This window comes from Mesoplodon bidens (genome assembly GCF_964165515.1).
Source record: "Mesoplodon bidens genome assembly, chromosome: 1".
Taxonomy (NCBI): domain Eukaryota; kingdom Metazoa; phylum Chordata; class Mammalia; order Artiodactyla; family Ziphiidae; genus Mesoplodon; species Mesoplodon bidens.
The window spans coordinates 23,535,201-23,554,689 of record NC_138176.1 but is presented as its reverse complement, the minus strand read 5'-3'; the positions used below and the strand labels follow the sequence as shown (position 1 = coordinate 23,554,689).

General features: G+C 40.2%; 1 protein-coding gene across 7 annotated transcripts in view; it reads right to left on the bottom strand.

The window, feature by feature from the left end:
* Nucleotides 1-19,489, bottom strand: part of SORCS1 (sortilin related VPS10 domain containing receptor 1) — a 575,706-nt gene that overhangs the window by 167,301 nt on the left and 388,916 nt on the right. The window lies entirely within an intron of this gene.

Sequence of the window (19,489 nt, the reverse complement as noted above, 5' to 3'; positions counted from 1 at the left end):
TAATAAAATAAAATCAGATGCCTTGGAGGCACACATTATTTAGTGTTATCTTGCAGTGAGCCATATTAAATCAAAAATAAGTATTCTGTTATATAAGCAATATGGGTCATCATACTTTAAGACTTTCATTCAGCAAGATTAATTAAACTTGGGACTATCTATAATTTTTTTCATCAGGATTTGCAGACATCCATTTAATCTGTTCCATTTCCATGTGTAAAATAGTAACATGCCTTAAAACTGGTCTTCCTCTGCCTCCCCAGAGCCCCTCAGCCCCACCATCAAATCCATATAAGAAAATGAAGATGTTAAAAACGCTCATTACATTCAGGACTCAGTGTGGTAGCCAAGACCCATTTCACTTTCTCTGTCCCATGTCCTAGCACAAAGGAAGGTGTGCCAGTCCTCAAAGTGCCTCATTCCTTTCCTCTGCCCTCTGTGAGCCTCTGTATGTTTTTCTCTCCAGCTTGAAAGGCCCTTCTCCAGTTTCACCACGTCTTCTTTGACTCATTATGAGACACATCTGAAAGGTCACTTCCTCCATTAACTATTTCCCAGTTACACCAGGAAAACTGCTCTCTTCCTAAGTATTTCTTTTTTTAATACAAATTTTGTAAGAGTTTGCTACAAATAATTATTTTATGTCTTTCCCTATATAAAAGCAGCATCCCACCACCCTGCACACACGCACACCAAACCGAGAGCCCCTGGAGCAGCTTTGTTTTAAACACTTTATATTCACATGTATATACGAATAAAATAATGCCTGAACTGTAACAGATAGTCAAATGTTGAAAGAAAGAAGGGAGGAAGGGAGGGAGGGAGGAAGGAAGGAGGGGAGGGGGAGAAAGCAAGGGAGAGTGTTTAATGGTCTGTGAGCTCTTTGAAATAAGTAAATGAATCATAGTCCTAAGGGCATTCCCAGAACTCTTCTTATTTGAACTCATTTCCCAACTCAGGGTCTGAAGCCTAGCTAGCTTAGTCTTTCTTTATCTTAAAAGTCTCCTTAAGGCCCTACTATCACTGTCAGTAACTTTTCTTTGATTGATACATGGCCTGAAATTCAGAGCCTATGTTTGAAACATTGAACTCTGCTTTCTTCTTCTCCTAGGAAGCAGAAATGTCCTAACACGGGTTTTATAATTTTCCCCAAAGAGACAGGGAACGTGCACTTGGACATTTCTCCCAGTTAGAATCTGTACAGAGGTGGATGGTGATACTTTCACCATCATTTCAGTCACGTACTCGAGTGACTGCTTGTTCAGACAGAGATGGTAGCTCTGCACATCCCATAGTGAAGCATTGATTGCATCCATAGGTGACCTCTACTGCAAGGCCAAAGTCATGAACAATAAAAAAAAAAAAAAAAAAGACAAGCTCTCCTTCTGACAGCCCTCAAACTAGAAAGCTCAGCAGGTAACTGGTTTTTGTAAATTATTATTGGGTAGTAACATGTTCTTCACCTCCCACCTTGCCTGATGCAAGTTTCTTCCTTGAAACGACCAGTACCTATGACACTGGCATCCCAGAAACACAGGGTTGCAACTATCACGCAAACCTAAGCTGCTTGGCTTGTGCTTAGGGTCAACGTGAGGCAAAATGATTCTCCTGCATCCAGTTGCATCTTTCCATGTGCATATGATGACAAATCAATAATAGCAGTAGTCTCTTAAGATTTATTATCTCTAAAGGCAGGAGCTGTTGTTTCAAGTGACATGTCCCTCTTATCAACTAATGTAAAGAGACAGGGACAAAACAGAATCCTTTGTCTTTCCAAAGTCTACTGTGGCAACTCCCTTACCCTGCCTAAAATTTTTTCCATGTCTAGTAAAACAACTGCAAGAACAAAATAAAACTTTAAAGTCAGGCCATGGTGTTTCCAACAATTTTTATTTGTAGATGTGCTCGTCCTTTTTCCTGAAGGCCTAAGGGTGCCTGTAGATCTGCAGTCACACATTATAAAGAATTACTGCTGCTTTTACTTTGTGGCTCTGGTGAGTTCTCAGGAGGTGAAGCCAAACAATGTTAAATGTTCACAGATGTGCTGGTTTTAATGGTGGTGTCATTGATCAGACACTTTGTGGAAACACATCACTGCAGATGACCTGCAACGTATCATTTTCTAGCCCATTTATGCATTTTAGTTGGGACTGTAGAGTTTAATGGTTTTCTGCATGTTTTTAAGACCAATTGTTGTGATTAATAATGATGATGATGATGATGATGAGTAGTTGCCAGAGGCTTGTGGGGTAGGGAAGGAGAAATGGGGAGAGAATGGTAAGAGTGCACAAACTTTCAGTTATAAGATAAATAAGGTCTGAGGATCTAATGTATAACATGGTGACTCTCATTGAAAATGCTGTATCATATAATTGCAGTTTGCTGAGACAGTAGAACTTAAGTGTTCTTACACACACAAAAAGGTAAATATGTGAGGTAATGAATGTGCTAACTCGATTATGGAAATCCTTTCACAATGTATATGTATATCAAATCATCACACTGTACACGAAGTAGATCACGCTCCTATGTGTCAGGTATGCTTCAATAAAGCTAAAAAATAAGAAATCAAAGAAAACCAGCATAAACATAACATTTAATCCAAAATATTCTCTTGACGATCTCATTTTTGGAGGGAGATCTCAAGAATGGCTTCAAGAATCTCTAACCAATCATATAGGTAACTCTGACTTCAGGTATTAAGCACAAAGGTTTGGGCACCTTTGCTTTATGCTTCTAGACTGCCCTGTACACATCCCTGTCATGATTCATAATGATTTGCTGGATCTCTTTGCATACATGCTTCTCTTACCTCACTGAGCTCCCAAAAGGCAGGTGCTCTGTTTTTTGTCACTGTGTTTTCTGTGTTTACCAGAGCATAGGGAAGAATGTTTCCTCAATAGACATACAGACATGTTTACACTGGTCAATGTTTACTATAATATCTGATATATTGGGTTGTTCAAGTTTGGGACTCAGAAAGAATCTCTCTGTAAAAATGAGATGAAAAATTTTGGTTCAGGATCCTTTAATTATATAAAAAGACAATAGGTGGCTGTATCTTGTATATCTTTGTATCACCTTTATGTCTAATCGGGAAAATGAATTTCCTTCTTGAGCTGAATTTCATGGAAGGGAAGGAACACCATGCTTTGCACATGCTGGTACCTCTGCCTGGAATAACTTCTCACCCTTCTTCTGCCTTCTTAACTCTTATGGTCTGTGGTTCAGCTACAGATGAGTGAAGTTGAAAACAGTCTCCCCAATGGGGGTGCCACTTAAGCTAAGTTGGTTATCCCTTCTCAGACTTCCAGAACTGTGCACATACATTTGCATAGCACAAATTAGGCCATATTTCAGGTGGTGGTTCCTTTGTCTGTCCTTCTTATTGACAGACAAGCTCAAACCTTTCTGTTTTTCTGTGTCAGGTACCATGCATGCTATATATAGATATTCAATCAATGTTTACTGAAAGCTTTTGGATAAAGGAGAAGTACACAACCAGCCATATCAGCATTCATCAGTTTATCTGTGTGTGTGACATTGGTCAGTGACTTAACAATCTCTGTGCTTTTATTTTATTTTTTAATGATAAAATGAGACTAAAATAAGTTCTCCTAGAATATACATCTTAAAGCACCAAGCAGATTCCTGGCACACAACAAGGGTGTGTAGATGGATGGAAAATACTAATCCTGATGTGAAAATTAATCCTCATATGAAAATTAAAATTTGTGTTGGTAATAAAAGCTTCTTGGGATATCAGGGGTACCCTGTTAGCAAAAATGATTTATCATCGTAAATCAACAGACAAAATAAAAGGGTCAGTAGCCCAGAGATCAACTATATGAATAAATAAAATCATTTATTTATTTAGTGAAACACTCTAATGCTCTATTACATGGTAAGAACAAGGGCTACAGATTCCCTGGCTTTACAAGCTTTAGAGCTATGGGAGAGACAGTAATCCAATGAAACAAGAGTTCTAATATTCAAGTTGGTATTTGAAGACATAGGAGAAATGTCCGGAGGAGCATGAATGTCCTGTAAGTCTTTACAGTAAATAGATTGAATCTTCAAGGATATGAAATGATATGATCAATGGATAGAGGGAGTGGAAGAACATTCTCCTTAGAGATAAATATCAAGTAAAAAGGTCCCAGGTCAGAGAGAGGTTGATCCATAGACGTGTCTATGAGTTAAGTCAACATGGTGGATCTAATGTTTTCACAGTAGAGCAGTAGCAGATAAAATGAAAATTTAGGCCCTGCGTATATCATGCTAAGGTGTTGTATTTGATCCTAAAAGCCCCATGATGACACTGAAGAAAGTTATGCACAGAAGTTTACAAATGGTTGAAAAGAAGAACTTGTGCCCCTATCTATCTATGTGTACGTCTCCCTTCCCAAGGAAAGCATAAGGTGAAGGCCCTCTAGGACATACTAGACTCAGCTCTGTTGATACAAACAAGACAAAGCCAGCCTCGTGCATCTCCATTTCCAGCATCTTGAGTTGGTGCTCACATTTAGGAGCTGTTTGGGAATAAAATCTAAGGATTATCATAGTCAAGAATGCAAATAAAACACTCCCTCTGATATAGCACGCTGTGAAGTGAGGAGTGCAACATCAGCCTTCTGAAGTACAATCAGCCACATGCAGCCTTTGTAGACACTTTCCACAGAGAAACTCAAAAATGTCACTAGTTTATCATTCTCCTGGCATTTTGTCTGAGTTTATACCAACTTAATATACTGCTCAATAAATGCTGAGGAGCCACAAAATGCCCTGATATAGATAAGCGCAGAGCAAGTATTAAAAAGTAAACACCGTGACGACAGGAGAGCATCTATTTATTCAGATTTAGGTTTGCAGCTAATGGCCAAGGGAGGAATGTGGAGAGATGTGCACAGGAGCAGAGGCTGGGGAGTTGGAGACACCTGCACTCCTCCTTTTTTGTTTTAGATGGAACATTCATGTTCCTGCAGGCTCTTCGTAAATAAAGCCCATAGAAGCGAGTGGTTCTGTCTGCTACAGAGAGAAGCAGCAAAGTGCCAGCCTGTATTAGCGGCTGGATACCCCGATTTCCTCTTCTGTAGTCAAGGGTTTCCTCTTCACCTAATGCTACAGTTAGGCTCTCAAGACAAACATCGTCAGGAAGGTCCTGGTTGATGCTGCAACTTTTACTCCTGAACAAAGCAGCTTAGCCTGAGGTCTCATCTCCTGCCCATGTGGGGAAAATGAGCTAGAAAACAATAAATAAAAAGCAGCCTAAAGGTGGCATTTTAACCTCCCCTGTAAGCTTAAGAAACATGCTTGCTTGCCTTCTTCTTTCCCAGAAATAAAGGAAGCTACTACAAATAACAAATAGACAGAAAAATAAAAATGATGCTTAGTTTTTTTTATGCATAATGGCTACAGAGAATCCGCATGGCCAACATCCTTAAGCTCCTTAAATTCTGCATTTTGTCATTTTTACTCCCCAAACCAGAAGCCTGACTGTTACGTTATGACATTTACAACAAAAGGCAGAGCAGAGAGAGAGAGACAGACAGAAAGACAGACAGAGAAAGTGTGTGTAGGAGAGCAAAGCAAGGAACGGGGTGTCTGACCTAGAGTGAAGGAATACATAAAGCTCAGGATGGCTGTGGGAGGTGAGGTTTGTTGCATGACGTGCTGGGTAGAAATAAAGTTGAAAGTTGATAGAGAAATGAAAGTGCTTAGAAGTAAGCAGCATGTCTCTCCAGTTATCAACCATTCTTCTAAATCGGTCGAGGCAAACCATTCTTCTACAGTTCTTCCCTATCCTTTCCCATTTTCCCTTGTTCTAATGTAATGATTTTGCTTCTTATACCACTGGTTGCATTTCCTGTTTCCCTCTTATTTCACCACTTTTATAGCCCCTCCCCATCTTTGTCTTTGTTGTTTCCTGAATACAGATGAGAAGATCTAGAGAGACACCAGGGAATCTGACCAGATGACGAGCCTGATCCCCAGACAGAAACAACAGTGCCAATGAGATATAGAGAAATATACTTTAAGTGATCAAAGAGTGTGGGATTGAGGTAAAAGAGCAGCTCACAATATTTTTTTAAGAAGGTTTCTTGTTATCTTTTAAAACTGTAGTGGTATCATACCCTATGTATTTTTAGCAACTTGTTAATTTTACTCAATAATATATCTTGGAGACTGTTCCGTGCCAGAACATAACATTAATGAGAGAGATCTCTAACTGCTTTATTGCAATCTATTAAATGAAAATACCCAATTTATCTAACTATTGTCTATTGATTAACCCAAAGCAAAAATGTATATAAAAGGAAAAAAAAATGCTACTGGAAATGCACATTCAAAATTCATAACGGTAGTCACCTCTGGGAGGTTTTAGAATGGTGGGGTAATAGTCAATGGGATCATTATACTTATCAGTAATCTTTTAATACAAAGAGGAGTTCTTCATCCCAGGTCAGACTTTAAAATGTTCCTTTAAGAAGGACTTTATTAGGCAGAGAGGTCTTGCCCTGAATTAGCAGGTGGCACATTAATGGCACCTTAATGCCTAACAGGGATTATCTGACCATAGGCTCAGCACCAAAGAACAGAGATTCCTGAGGTGAAGAAGAAATAACAAAACATAATCCAGAAATGGGCTTATTCACTGTCTTTTCTGGCCACCTCACTGGCTGAGCAATTAAATAGTGCTATAAATAAATAAATTGTCAAATGGAGCAATTATTCCTTCAGAAGAATTCCAATGAATACATATATGAGATTATCAATATGGAAAATTTCCATTAGAATACCACAGTCATAATTGTTGTAGGCAAGACTGAAGAGTCCTAAGATTAGTGAGCAAAACACATAGCCTCAAAATATCTCTCTCAACATATTTAATGATCATGGTGATTTTGACATATATTCACACAGTTTTTAATACTCCTTCTACCAGGAGTTGGAGCTTGATTCTCCTTCCCTGGCATGGGAACTGGACTCAGGGACTTGCTTCCAACAAATAGAGGTTGGAGCAGGGAAAATAGTACCTCTGCAATGGAGAAACCTGGCAGATACCACCTCAATCAAGTGATCAAGGTTACCATCATCAGTAGTAGGACATATTGATATCTTGCACTCTTTGATGCGATGTCATGATAAGGGCACACCATTTCTGTGATTTTCTTCCCAACCATATATAACACTGTAATCATGAAAAAATATCAGACTAACCCAATCTGAGGAACATTCTACAAAACATCTGACTAGCATGCCCCAAAACTGTCCAGGGGGACTTCCCTGGTGGCACAGTGGTGGAGAATCTGCCTGCTAATGCAGGGGAGACGGGTTCGAGCCCTGGTCTGGGAGGATCCCACATGCCACGGAGCAACTAGGCCCGTGAGCCACAGCTACTGAGCCTGCGCCTCTGGAGCCTGTGCTCTGCAACAAGAGAGGCTGCGATAGTGAGAGGCCCGTGCACCCTGATGAAGAATGGCCCCTGCTTGCCACAACTAGAGAAAGCCCTCACACAGAAACGAAGACCCAACACAGCAAAAGTAAATAAATTAATTAATAAACTCCTATCCCCAATATTTTCTAAAAATAAATAAATAAATAAATACTCAGTCTCTAAGTATCATTTATTAAAAAACAAACAAACAAACAAACAAACAAACAAAAAACTGTCCAGGTCATCAAAGACAAGGAAAGTGGGAGATTTGAGGAGACGAAAAAAGACATGACAAATAAATGCAATGTAGGATTCTTATTTGGATCCTAGATGGGGAAAAAAAAAAAAAGGACATTAGTAGAAAACCTGGAGAGATCCAAATAAAGTCTCCAGTTTAACTGATAGTATTAAATCAATGTTAATTTCCCAGTTATGAATATCACACCATGGTTATATAAGATGTTAGCATGAGGTAAGTTTATGGGAACTCTCTTATTCTTTGAAATTCTTCTGCAATTCTAAAATTATTTCAAAATAAAAAATTAAGGAGAGAAAACTACCCACATCTCATAAGGATAGACTCTATTATAGCAAAGCTACTATAAACAGGAAGACAATCTGTTGTAACTAAATCATTGTTACCACGAGGAGTGGATTGGTCCTGTTGTCATTTCATCCTGTAAAGCAGGTAAAATACTGTTTCATTTCCACTGTCAAGAGTGTATGATTCATAGATTTCAACAATCACAAAAGATGAAGTTGTTTGATTTTTTAAAGAAATGTTAAGATCAGAGACATGGCTCTTATTACTGGGATGTTTTTACTCTCCATTTGTTTAGAAATAGAAAACAGTGTGGAGAGCCAGAGTCTATTTATTCTAGGGCTGCCCTGGTTACCATGGGAAAAGCCTGATTTCAGCTGACAACGTAAATATGTTGGACTCAGGAGCTGTTGAAATTCGAGGTCAGATGTGAGGTTTGGCTGTACGCTATGGCTGTTTCAGATTCCTCTCAAGCATCTCGTTTTCCTTGGCTACTGAATTACTCAGGAAGGCTAACTGCTCATAGGAGACACATGGAAGAGCTAGTTTGTTCTCTGGGTTGGGGTTGGTGATGCAGAAGCTATCCCAGGCACATAAATATTCTAACAAGTTTCATCTTGTCACAACAGAGTCATAAAGTTGCTCTGCTCAGCACATGATAATGGCTTTGTAATTCAATTACTGGTGGCATTTGTCTTCTGGGATTTATCTGCCTTAAACTTCAACACTCATGTAAAACCCTTTACCATAAATCTCACAAATGTTGCAGCAAGTTCCATTCCCCCCACGCCACCCCAGGGCCCATCTTGCCATGCCTGTGAAAACCTTGACAGCTTTCTCTAAATTATGGAATTGCTCTGTTTTAGAGGTGTTGATGTTTTAAGTGCCAGAGCCAACAATGAAAAAACAGTGGGACTAGTGTATTTCCTCTAGTTATTGTCTTTAGAGGAAGACAGATCCTGACAGACAGATAGACAAAATTCCATTCTTAATCCAAAGGGCCGTTTTCAGCCACTTAGAATTTTGTAGAAGGGATTCCTGCAAGTCAGAAGTCAGATATGAGGAGCCCTAAGTTTTTTAAGAATCCTGAGATTCTGATGCATAAACACATCAGGGCTAGTCAGCATCTTACTGTTGCTTTTAAGATCTTCCTCAGCCGACTCTGCATTTCATTCCTACCCAGTCAAATGATCCAGGTTCTGGGTCTCCACTACCCTCCTGTGTAGAATTAACCATTCCATATCTCGTTAGTTATCTATTTAGACAAGCCTATCTAACCTTTGATTTGAAAAATAAATATCTATGGTTGTCTCATCTCCAGTATCCACTCCTCATCTTTCAATCATTCAACAAATATTTATTGTGCACCCATCTCATCAATTCCAAAACGCTTTTTTTTATTTTAACATCTCTTAAATTAGTAGGTGTCTTAAAATCATTGAAATGATAAAGTTTAATAGGCAGAATTATTTTGACAGATACACAAAATATGGGTGCATCCTCATTTAATGAAATTTTAGATTTGAAGCTACATGGTGTATACCAGGTACCGTTCTGGGCACTTTACTATCCTAGATTTTTGGTCAGTTTCTTCTCATCTTTGGCCTATTAACAGAAACATTCCTTTCCTTAGGAGCCATTCCCTAGAGACCCATCGTCATCTAATTTAATATAAATATATTTGTGTGAGTGTGTGTGTGTGTGTAAATCTTTTCCTTTCTTTTTCCTCTTTCCCATTCCTCTGTTTTAACATAAAATGTGTTAAGATGGCTGACCTTACATGTTGGTATTTTACTTATGGAATACAGAAAGGGGAAGTATGACTCCCTAGAAGAAGAATATCACCCAAGGATATTCCCAACATGGGCAATTGTTTTTCCATCTTTTTAGGAAGATATTTATCATGTTTTAAGTTGTATGGGGGGTTCTCTCATGCTAGGTAGATGCATAATTTTGTTTTCATTTGGAAGTCATACATGATTTAAAATGATGTGCACAGGTGCCAAATTTTCAAGGGGTGGACTCTGGTGATTTTGCACTGGATCAACCTGGCGAAGATGTGACTATGTTTTCCAGAGTCTCTGTATGGTTTCCAGTTATAATGGCCTGAAAGGAAATATGTGTGACATCTGCAAGGCAGGAGGGAAGTAGTGGCTATTTCACTCTGAAGGTCCCTTTGGCTAGAGGTGGTGGGAGGCACTGCAGAAGGACTGGAAGTTTCTATCGAGTTTGTCCTTGCTCTTCCCTTCACAATTACAAGTCCAGCTTTTCTTCCAAACTTCCAGTCTTAGGACCTTAGGCGTCAAGCCAGATGCTTGGCTGCAAACTCACAGAGGGGCAGCTATGCAGGGGCAATATCCTTCCACAGACTTCTCTAGGGGCTCCCTTTGCAACCCCACCTCAGCAGCTTCAGGCCCCCTTCAGGGCAGGAGCTGTTTCCTCTATCTTTATGGCCAGGAGTTAGCTCTGAAAAGGACTCAACTGATGTAAATTAAATGAATTGTAAGATAGGAGTTTTCAACTATCTGAGAAGCTACAAAATAAAACAGTAAGCTGATTTTCTATCCATTGTTCTTAATTCTGGGGCAACAAAACTCATGCACACATTAAAAATGCCCACTGGAAGTATAAATTATTAAATCAAATATCAAAGTGAGATGGCCACATTGCAGAAACTCATTAATACCCACCTTGTCCTATCCCTCTTTTAAATAATAGTTTATATTTATTCACCATGTATTATGTGTTTAGAGTATAACCTGGAATCTCATCTTAATCCTGACAACAAATATATGAGGAAGACACTGACTATGATACAAATGAAGACAATAAGGCTTAAAGACGTTAACTAAATAGCTCATCATCACACCCCTTGAAAACAGGATTCTGTTGATACCACAGGCACTCTGACTCCAGATCCCTCACTCTGAAACACCAAACAACATCTCTTATTGGCTAAATGGAACATACAAAGGTGGACAATGATTAACTGAGCAAGGGAAACCACATACACAGACACTGGACACACCCACAGGCTCTTGAACTTGAAGGCTAAATGAAGTCTGATCACTAGGGCATAAGTCAATTTTTTCTAATATTAGTATAAATTAGGAAGCCATAATTATGAGGATTTTCCCCTCTTTCACTCTTTCACTGTCATCTCTTGTACTCTGCCATCGTAAGAGTTCTTAGTGGAAATCTAGAGAAATGACTGAACCTCAGTTGCTCAGAGATAGAGGAGTTACAGTCCATGGAGCCAAGAAGTCATCAAGGAGGAGAGGAATCAATAATGGCCATTAGCAAATGCAGGTCACGAGAAAAGTGATGGGCTCACAGTGTAACAGGGGAAATTTAACTTAATGTGTAGGGAAAACTTGCTAATCACAGGAAGAGATTAAGAAGGGAGGAAGGGGCTTCCCTGGTGGTGCAGTGGTTTAGAGTCTGCCTGCTGATGCAGGGGACACGGGTTCGTGCCCCGGTCCGGGAAGATCCCACATGCCACAGAGTGGCTGGGCCCGTGAGCCATGGCCGCTGAACCTGCGCGTCCAGAGCCTGTGCTCCGCAACGGGAGAGGCCACAACAGTGAGAGGCCCACGTACCGCAAAAAAAAAAAAAAAAAAAAAGAAGTGGAGGAAGGTGCAAGTGGATAGGGAAATAGCACTCAAGTGGAGCTCTTTAACAGGAAAAAAAAAAAAGATAAAACACCAGTCCTCTCGAGGATAATGAAAATCCTCTTATCCAGCACGCCTAGTATAGGTGCAAGAAATGCCCCATTGGAGCTCTTGGTATGTGATCTCAGGAATGATTTCCTGCTACTTCTCTCTGCTCCTTACCCAAGCCACGCACATGGTTCAGCTCAGAGTCTCAGAACCAGAAGAGACTGCCAGAGAAGAGAGAATAAAGTCCATGCTCTAAAGGACGGAGGGTTCTGAGTTCCTCACCTGAATTCCACATTCTGAAGTGTGTAGAGGATCTGTCAGTATTCTACAGCACAGCTGCCTGTGAGAGCAGTCTAGGAGGCAGCCACTCTGTTTTTGTTTAAATTCCTCGGCTAACATGGATCTCATGACTCCTTAGGACAGCCTGTCGAGTTAATGAACAACCTACTGCATAGAAAACTGTTCCTTTTACTGATCTAGAATCCTCCCCACCTTTCAATACACACTTTGATGGCGTCAATGGCTTAGAAGTCTAACCTATTCAGGCTGGAAGGAAAAACAGGTCATCTATTATGGTTCCCTGATCAAGTCCATTCAAGATGAGTTTCAACTGGAGGTTTATATTTGTGCATATACATATGTATGTGTACTTGATGAATTTCTGTGTGTGTGTGTGTATGTGTGCACACACTACAGTTTCTGCTATTCCATTTATTGTTGTACACAAGATAGAAATACGTTAATGAGAGTCTTGGTCCTTAAGGAACTTATCCTCCATCAGGAGATGGAAATGAGGAAATAAAAAGATAGAGCACACACTAAGTGCTAAGTTACTTAATAATAATTATGATAATATGTCATTTTTCATTCTCAAAATAAGCCTTCGAATAAGGAAACTGAAGCTCGAGCAGGTGAAGTAGTTTCTCAAGATCACCCAGGTAGTAGATAGTGAAGCTCAGATTTGAAGCTTCATATGCTGGCTCTAAGCCTGTACTCTTTCAACCAATCCCACACACAGACCTGTAATACAACACATGTTATGACACATTATGTTTTATTTATGACATAATCACATTTAAATTTGAAGAAAGAGGTTCTTCTTGCCTAGAAAAACAAGAAGCAAGAATCAAAGAAGGCTACATGGTAGACACAGCCATCAGCATAAGGCCATAAAGGTCTGATACTGTGATCCTAATAATGACAAATACCCTCATACATTACCTTTGCATTCAAAGACCAAAACTGTCCTGATACATAGTAGGTACTAAGGTTAATCACTGCCAAAACAAAAAAGGAGTTTATCCCCAGGTAAGAGTTGTATAAAACCATAGAGATAAGAGGTATAGACTTCTCCATAGACGAACCAGTGCTTAGACTTTTTATCTGGCCTTCTGGAATTTAGCACAAAGAACTAGGAGCATTGTGGTTGGCTCAGAAAATATATATCTGAACCCAGGTTTGCAAGAACCTGGTTACATTCTTACTCTTTTTAATTTTATGTTGTAGGCAATGAGGAATGGGGCAAACACTTGATCAGGGAAATGCTTACACGACTCCTTTGGCAGTAGTTACAATATGAGGGGATGGATGGAGGGGTCTTTTCACTATTCCTAGTGAGGGGGATGCTGAACCAGTGTAATGCTAGGGAGGGTAGAAGAGGAGGTGGACAGATATAACTTCCCTGAGGTAGAACCAATGGAACGTGGAAACCCAAAGATTTAAGAGTAAGAGAACAGAGTTGAATATGACTCTAAGGTGCTGAGGCTGGGATATAGGGAATACAGAAATATGGAAGCTCTAGAAAAAGTTGATTTTGAATGGCGGGATATTCCACTGCCGGCTCACATAAAATTGAAAGCGAGTGATGGTGTTTTTTAAGATGTTCTCTGCAGAAAATAACTAGTTTCATAGATGTGGGTGAAGGATGAGGCAGAGTATCTTTAAAAAATAGCCATACACCCTATCTAATCCAATACTATCAAATACAGTATCACATTTTCTAGTTATTTTGATAGCACAGAGTTTTACTTTATACATTACATTTTACATATATACGTATATATACTTGGTTTTTTTGTAACATCATTAGACTTCACCCTGTTTCCAGTTTGCAAAACCTGAGAAAGGAAAAGTAGAGAGAATTCTCTTGTTACTGAATCCATTAAACCCATCTGGGGAAAGAAACAAGAGTCATCTCATGCCATATCCCCTCCAAGCCCCTTTGGTGTGAGTGGCTTAGAAGTCTTGGAGATGCTGTGTTGAATGCCAGCATATCTGAAGGAAGAAGAGGAAGGGTCATGGTGACCTGGTGAATATAAAACAAGCTATCAAACAACAAGGTAAATAAAATGCTGAAATTAGCTTGGCAGCAATATTCAACAAGGACTAGATGATGAGCAGCCGTGCCATGAATCAGCACAGAGAGAAACTATTTTAAGTCCCAGAGTGTTTTCTGACTATAGCCAGATATAGTAACAAAAGTTTATGGATCTGGGCTTCCCTGGTGGCACAGTGGTTGAGAGTCCGCCTGCCGATGCAGGCGACGCGGGTTCATGCCCCGGTCTGGGAGGATCCCACATGCCGCGGAGCGGCTGGGCCCGTGAGCCATGGCCGCTGAGCCTGTGCGTCTGGAGCCTGTGCTCCGCAGCAGGAGAGGCCACAACAGTGAGAGGCCCGCGTACTGAAAAAAAAAAAAGTTTATGGATCTGCCTCTTATGCCTGAGGTTAGATAAGAGGACCTTGGGTAGGAAGTGATGACTTCATGTATAACTTTGCTGTACACCTGAAACCAACACAACACTGTAAATCAATTATACTTCAGTATAAAAACAAATGCCTTTGGAAACAAAAGAAAAGAAAGAAAAAAGAAAAGAGCTGATGACTTCAATGAGCCTCTGGATCAAGTAGAGTCTAGAAAAAGTTAGACCTGATTTATCAGATCCATGAGCCAATACTGCTTATAATTTTTTTTTCTTAAAACAGGTTGCATTTTTCTATCACAGGTCTTGATGGAGTTTTGATCAATAAATCATTTCACATCATTGGTCTGAGGATTGTTTAAAAGAACATATGCAAAGCACACAGCAAAGAGCTAGGCACACAGTAAGTGCTCAAGAAATGGGACTTGTTGCCAAAGATGTGCAATGGGGAGTCATTCATACTGACTGGCATTGAACAATGGGGATGAATGAGAATGTGGAAACTTGCTCAAACACACTGAGTATGGAGCCGGAAGTATCCCTATATCCCTCTGCTATATAATACAGCTGTCTTATGCCCCCTGAAGGATACCACTGAAACAAGATGGCATTCCAGAATAACAACAGGTTCATTGTCGAGCCGACTCTTAATTTTCCATGTGTGAATTTGTCACAGAAAACATGCAATTGCCATTCAGCTGTCCCTGTTTCCAGCCAGCCCCCTATATGTCAGAACAACATAATCAATAAGGTACACCTGAATTTTTTTTTTTTTTTTTTTTGCGGTACGCGGGCCTCTCACTGTTGTGGCCTCTCCCGTTGCGGAGCACAGGCTCCGGACGCGCAGGCTCAACGGCCATGGCTCACGGGCCCAGCCGCTCTGTGGCATGTGGGATCTTCCCAGACCAGGGCACGAATCCGTGTCCCCTGCATTGGCAGGCGGACTCTCAACCACTGCGCTACCAGGGAAGCCCTGAATGTATTTTTAATTAACTGAAACAGTTCTAAGGTTGCCTTGTCTTTTGCATAGATACTAGATCACTGAGTGGTTTCTAACGAAAACTGTCTTCCATTGCTTTGTCCTAAACTCGAATCAGATGCCAACAAACCACATTCATCAACCTCTAATAGTAAACTTGGCTTTTGGCAAAAGCTTCACTTATTCAAGGCATTTGGCTAACATTGGTCCTCCATTTCATGTTCTTCTTCAGTGTCAAATGCAACACGTTGGCTCTTATCTATCCAACTGTTAAACTAACAGTTATTGGCGGGGGATACAGGTGGAAAATAAGTCTTGAGTTTTGAGCTGATCTTTATTATCACAAGCAAGAGCCTGGACCCCGAGAGACCAAGTTTCAAAACCCGGCTGTATTACATTTTATGTTGGGTAAACTACATCACTTTTCTATTTCATCAAAAGGAGAGTAAAAATCCCTACCTCACAACCCTGTTATGAGGATCAAAGGGCATGATTTATCATGTGCCCAGACCATTGTGTATAGTTAATTAACAAATACAAATCCCTAATATGGAACAGTATTTTGCTGGCACTCAGTTCTCCCATCTGTATTTTTTCCGTAATGAAAATCTATCCCTCTATTTTATGATAAAATAATCTTTTTCTCTTTTTTTTCCTTTTTAGAAATCTTCTCTCCTCCAACCTTGAGCCACGCAGTTTAACTGGGACTCAACACCATCTCCTATTTCAGTTCCCAGGGAAGATATGTGTCTGACCTACATGAGTAATGAAGCCTACTGGGATTCAATCCCTGGAAACATGAGGAAAGAGGCAGACTGGTTTGATGGAGCTTCCAAACTGTTAGATTGTAAGACTAAAGCTGATGATGTCCATCATTGCTACGAATGGGGAAATCGACCTGAGAATGAAGCCAACATGGGGGAGAAACAAAACTAAGAGACATAAAAAGTCAGCTACTGGGCTTCCCTGGTGACGCAGTGGTTGAGAGTCCACCTGCCAATGCAGGGGATACGGGTTCGAGCCCCAGTCCAGGAAGATCCCACATGCCACAGAGTGGCTGGGCCCATGAGCCATGGCCGCTGAGCCTGCGCGTCCGGAGCCTGTGCTCTGCAACGGGAGAGGCCACAACAGTGAGAGGCCCGCGTACCGCAAAAAAAAAAAAAAAAAAAAAAAGTCAGCTACTATTAATAATATGACTATTAGCCAGTGGGAACTTAATACAACTCTTAGACGCCAGGCATACAACCAATTCACAAGAAACATCTCATTTGATTAAGTAGGTATTAATTATCTTCACTTTACAGGGGAAAAAAACTGAGGCACACAGAACTTAACTTCTCCATGACCCCTTACTTAGTAAATGGCAAAGCTAGAACTCACACCTCAGTATCTCTGAGCCCCTTAACTTCCAGGCTGTACTGCCTCCCGGTATAATTGATTTCTGACATAGTAAAGAACAAGACTGCTACAGCAGTTAGTTGAATGAAAAGACACCTATTCTATTAAGGGCAATATTGTGCTAAAATATGTTTTATAAGATGCCCTAAACATGTAAATCAGTTTTGGAAGCACTTTAAACTCCTTGGAAGAAAGTTCATAAGTATGTCAGTATGACAGTACTGTCAACAACCACCGTGAATACAAGGATAAACTGTTACACTCCGTAATTGTTTCACAATTGCCACTGATTACTTCCAGGGGTGGCATTACTACTGCCACCCCAAATGAAGACATTTCTTAAGTGTACTAGGTGATGAGGAAAAGATATGAATTCATCTTCATTTTTCTCCATGGGAAATGCTATATTATTACCCAGGGTCACCCGTCAATTCAATTTAGCACTAGAAAAGTTCCCCTTAGTCACCTCTACACTCCCACAGCCAGGCTTCAAGCAGAAATGATTAACGAGAGCTTCTTTCAATTAAGCTTGCTGAATAATCCTAGATAGCCCTATAGTTCTTGCGTAATTTGAAGCAACTGATTTCCAGGAGTCTAATAAATACTGCTTTGAATGACACCTTTTCTGCCAGCCTTAGGAAGTTGCTCAGGGTCAGAAAATATAGACCATGTGGCCAGAGACCAAGAGACTTCATCAACAGTCAACGTGCACTGTGCAATTTACAAGGTCTCATGCTTTCTCTGGAAAAAACCAACCTAGCTTAAACAACCCAAGAAGGCCATTTGCCAAGCCCAGTTGGAGAGATACACACGCAGGCATGGTGGCCAAAAGAGCTTTGGATTTTCCCTACTCATCTGCCTGAATGGGCTAGATTTCTAGGGCTCACAGCTCCAGCCCAGAAAAAAAATTCCAAAAGGCCTAGGCAATAGAGTCCACTGATTTAGTAGCTCATGGGCTTTGAAGCCATTCTGCCTGCATTTGAATCCTGGCTCTGCCACTTTCCGGCTGTGTGACCTTGGCTAAATTACTTGACCTCTCCATGCCAAAGGTTCCCGATCTGTTACAGATGATAATGCAAGGCTTACTTCATAGAATTGTTCTGAGGATTAAACTGCTTACGTTTGAATAATGCCTATCACAATATCAGGACTTGAATGGAGAGACTCCATTCCCAGAGGCAGAGAAGGGGTATCATTCATTTCGCTCAACAGACAGATTAATTAGAATTTATATATGATCATGTGTATCATTTTTATAAAGATAATGATATGACATTTGGTTACAAGGGCTTTGCTAATCAGGCTTACAGATAGAAGAACCCCATTCCAAGAACAGATAAGAATGGGTTCAATTACTACCAGCCAAAGCAATGATGGATTTGTTCACCTCCCAAAGCTGTGTGTAAATAAGCCCTTCAGTGAGCTAGAAGATACCGTGTACCATGTACCACTTAACATGGGAAATTCTCTCATCCGTTTTTTTGGTTTGTTTTTTTAATTTGTTTTTTTGGGGGTTTTTTGGTCAATGTTTTTCTTTGTTTCTATTGGTTGGAACAAACTTCTCTCCAGTCATTTGAGAACTGCAACTTTCTGCCTTCAATTGCTGGGTCCACATGCAGATATATTCAGTCACTTGGAAGCAGGACTTAAGGAATGATTTGTCCCTCATACCTTCTCATTGGCAAAGCATCAACTTCATTTCCAGGTTAAACCAGGGGAACCACATTAATTTAGTTTGGTCTTTTATTTATTTATTCTCTGAGGCTTTTCTATGAACATATAACACCCAGTAAAAGAGAAAAAAGTATGGACCTGCTTTCCAAAAAGTGACTTTATAATTTACAGGCAAAACACATGGAGATGCAAGGTATCTCATGAATAAGGGACAAAATGAATAAGTGAGGAAGAGAAGAAATGCTGATCAGAGAAGGGAGACTCAGTGACAGCTACCACTGAATTCCTGGAGAGGGGCATCCAACTTAGATGCCAAAAACAAAGTTTCAGCCATTCCTGAGTGGGAGCAGCAGGGAAGAGGTGAATAATTTCTGAGCAACAGAAACCCTATTTAGTTATCAATGTCTCTGTGATGGGGAAAGAAAAAGTATCTTTCCATATACAAGTCTCTATGTGTTAACTTTGAGCCAGTTTGTTTGCAAATGACTTGTCTTTTACTTTTTCAGGCAGTTTCACTAGTGTCTTAAGAGATTTATCTGTTCTCTGGCTTTCAAATCCCACAGGGTCTTAGGGCAGTGTTTGAAAATAAGAAAGATAAAAATGCATTCCTCTTAGAAGTGAGAGAATTGGAGTGGTGGGGGAAGCTATTAGGTATGTGGAAGTCCCAAGGCATGACGAGAGGCAGTGTGATTTCAGGAGGAGTAAAGGGGAGACAGCTTTTACTGTCCTAGCTGCAGGAAGCTCATTGGCTCCTAAAAGGTCATTGCAACAATGATTCTCAATGATGTGAACAAGGGATATTTAAACTCTTGTCTGAGCTAGTTCTGCAGGGCACTGTTTATACTAGCAGATGTCTGGAAACAACCTAGATGCCTTTTCCATAGGCAGATTAGATAAATTAGGATAAGGCAGAATCACATCTTTTATAGGGTTTAGGTGGTAAATTCTAAAGGGATTGATAAGTAATGTCAACATTACACTAGAATGCTTTGTACTTGCTCTTATTTTGCTGGGATCTAGGCCCTTGGAAACTCAGAAGCTAAAAGGAACTTGTATTATCCCCTCTTTTCAATTGTAGTAACCCAGGGAGGGAGGCCACCT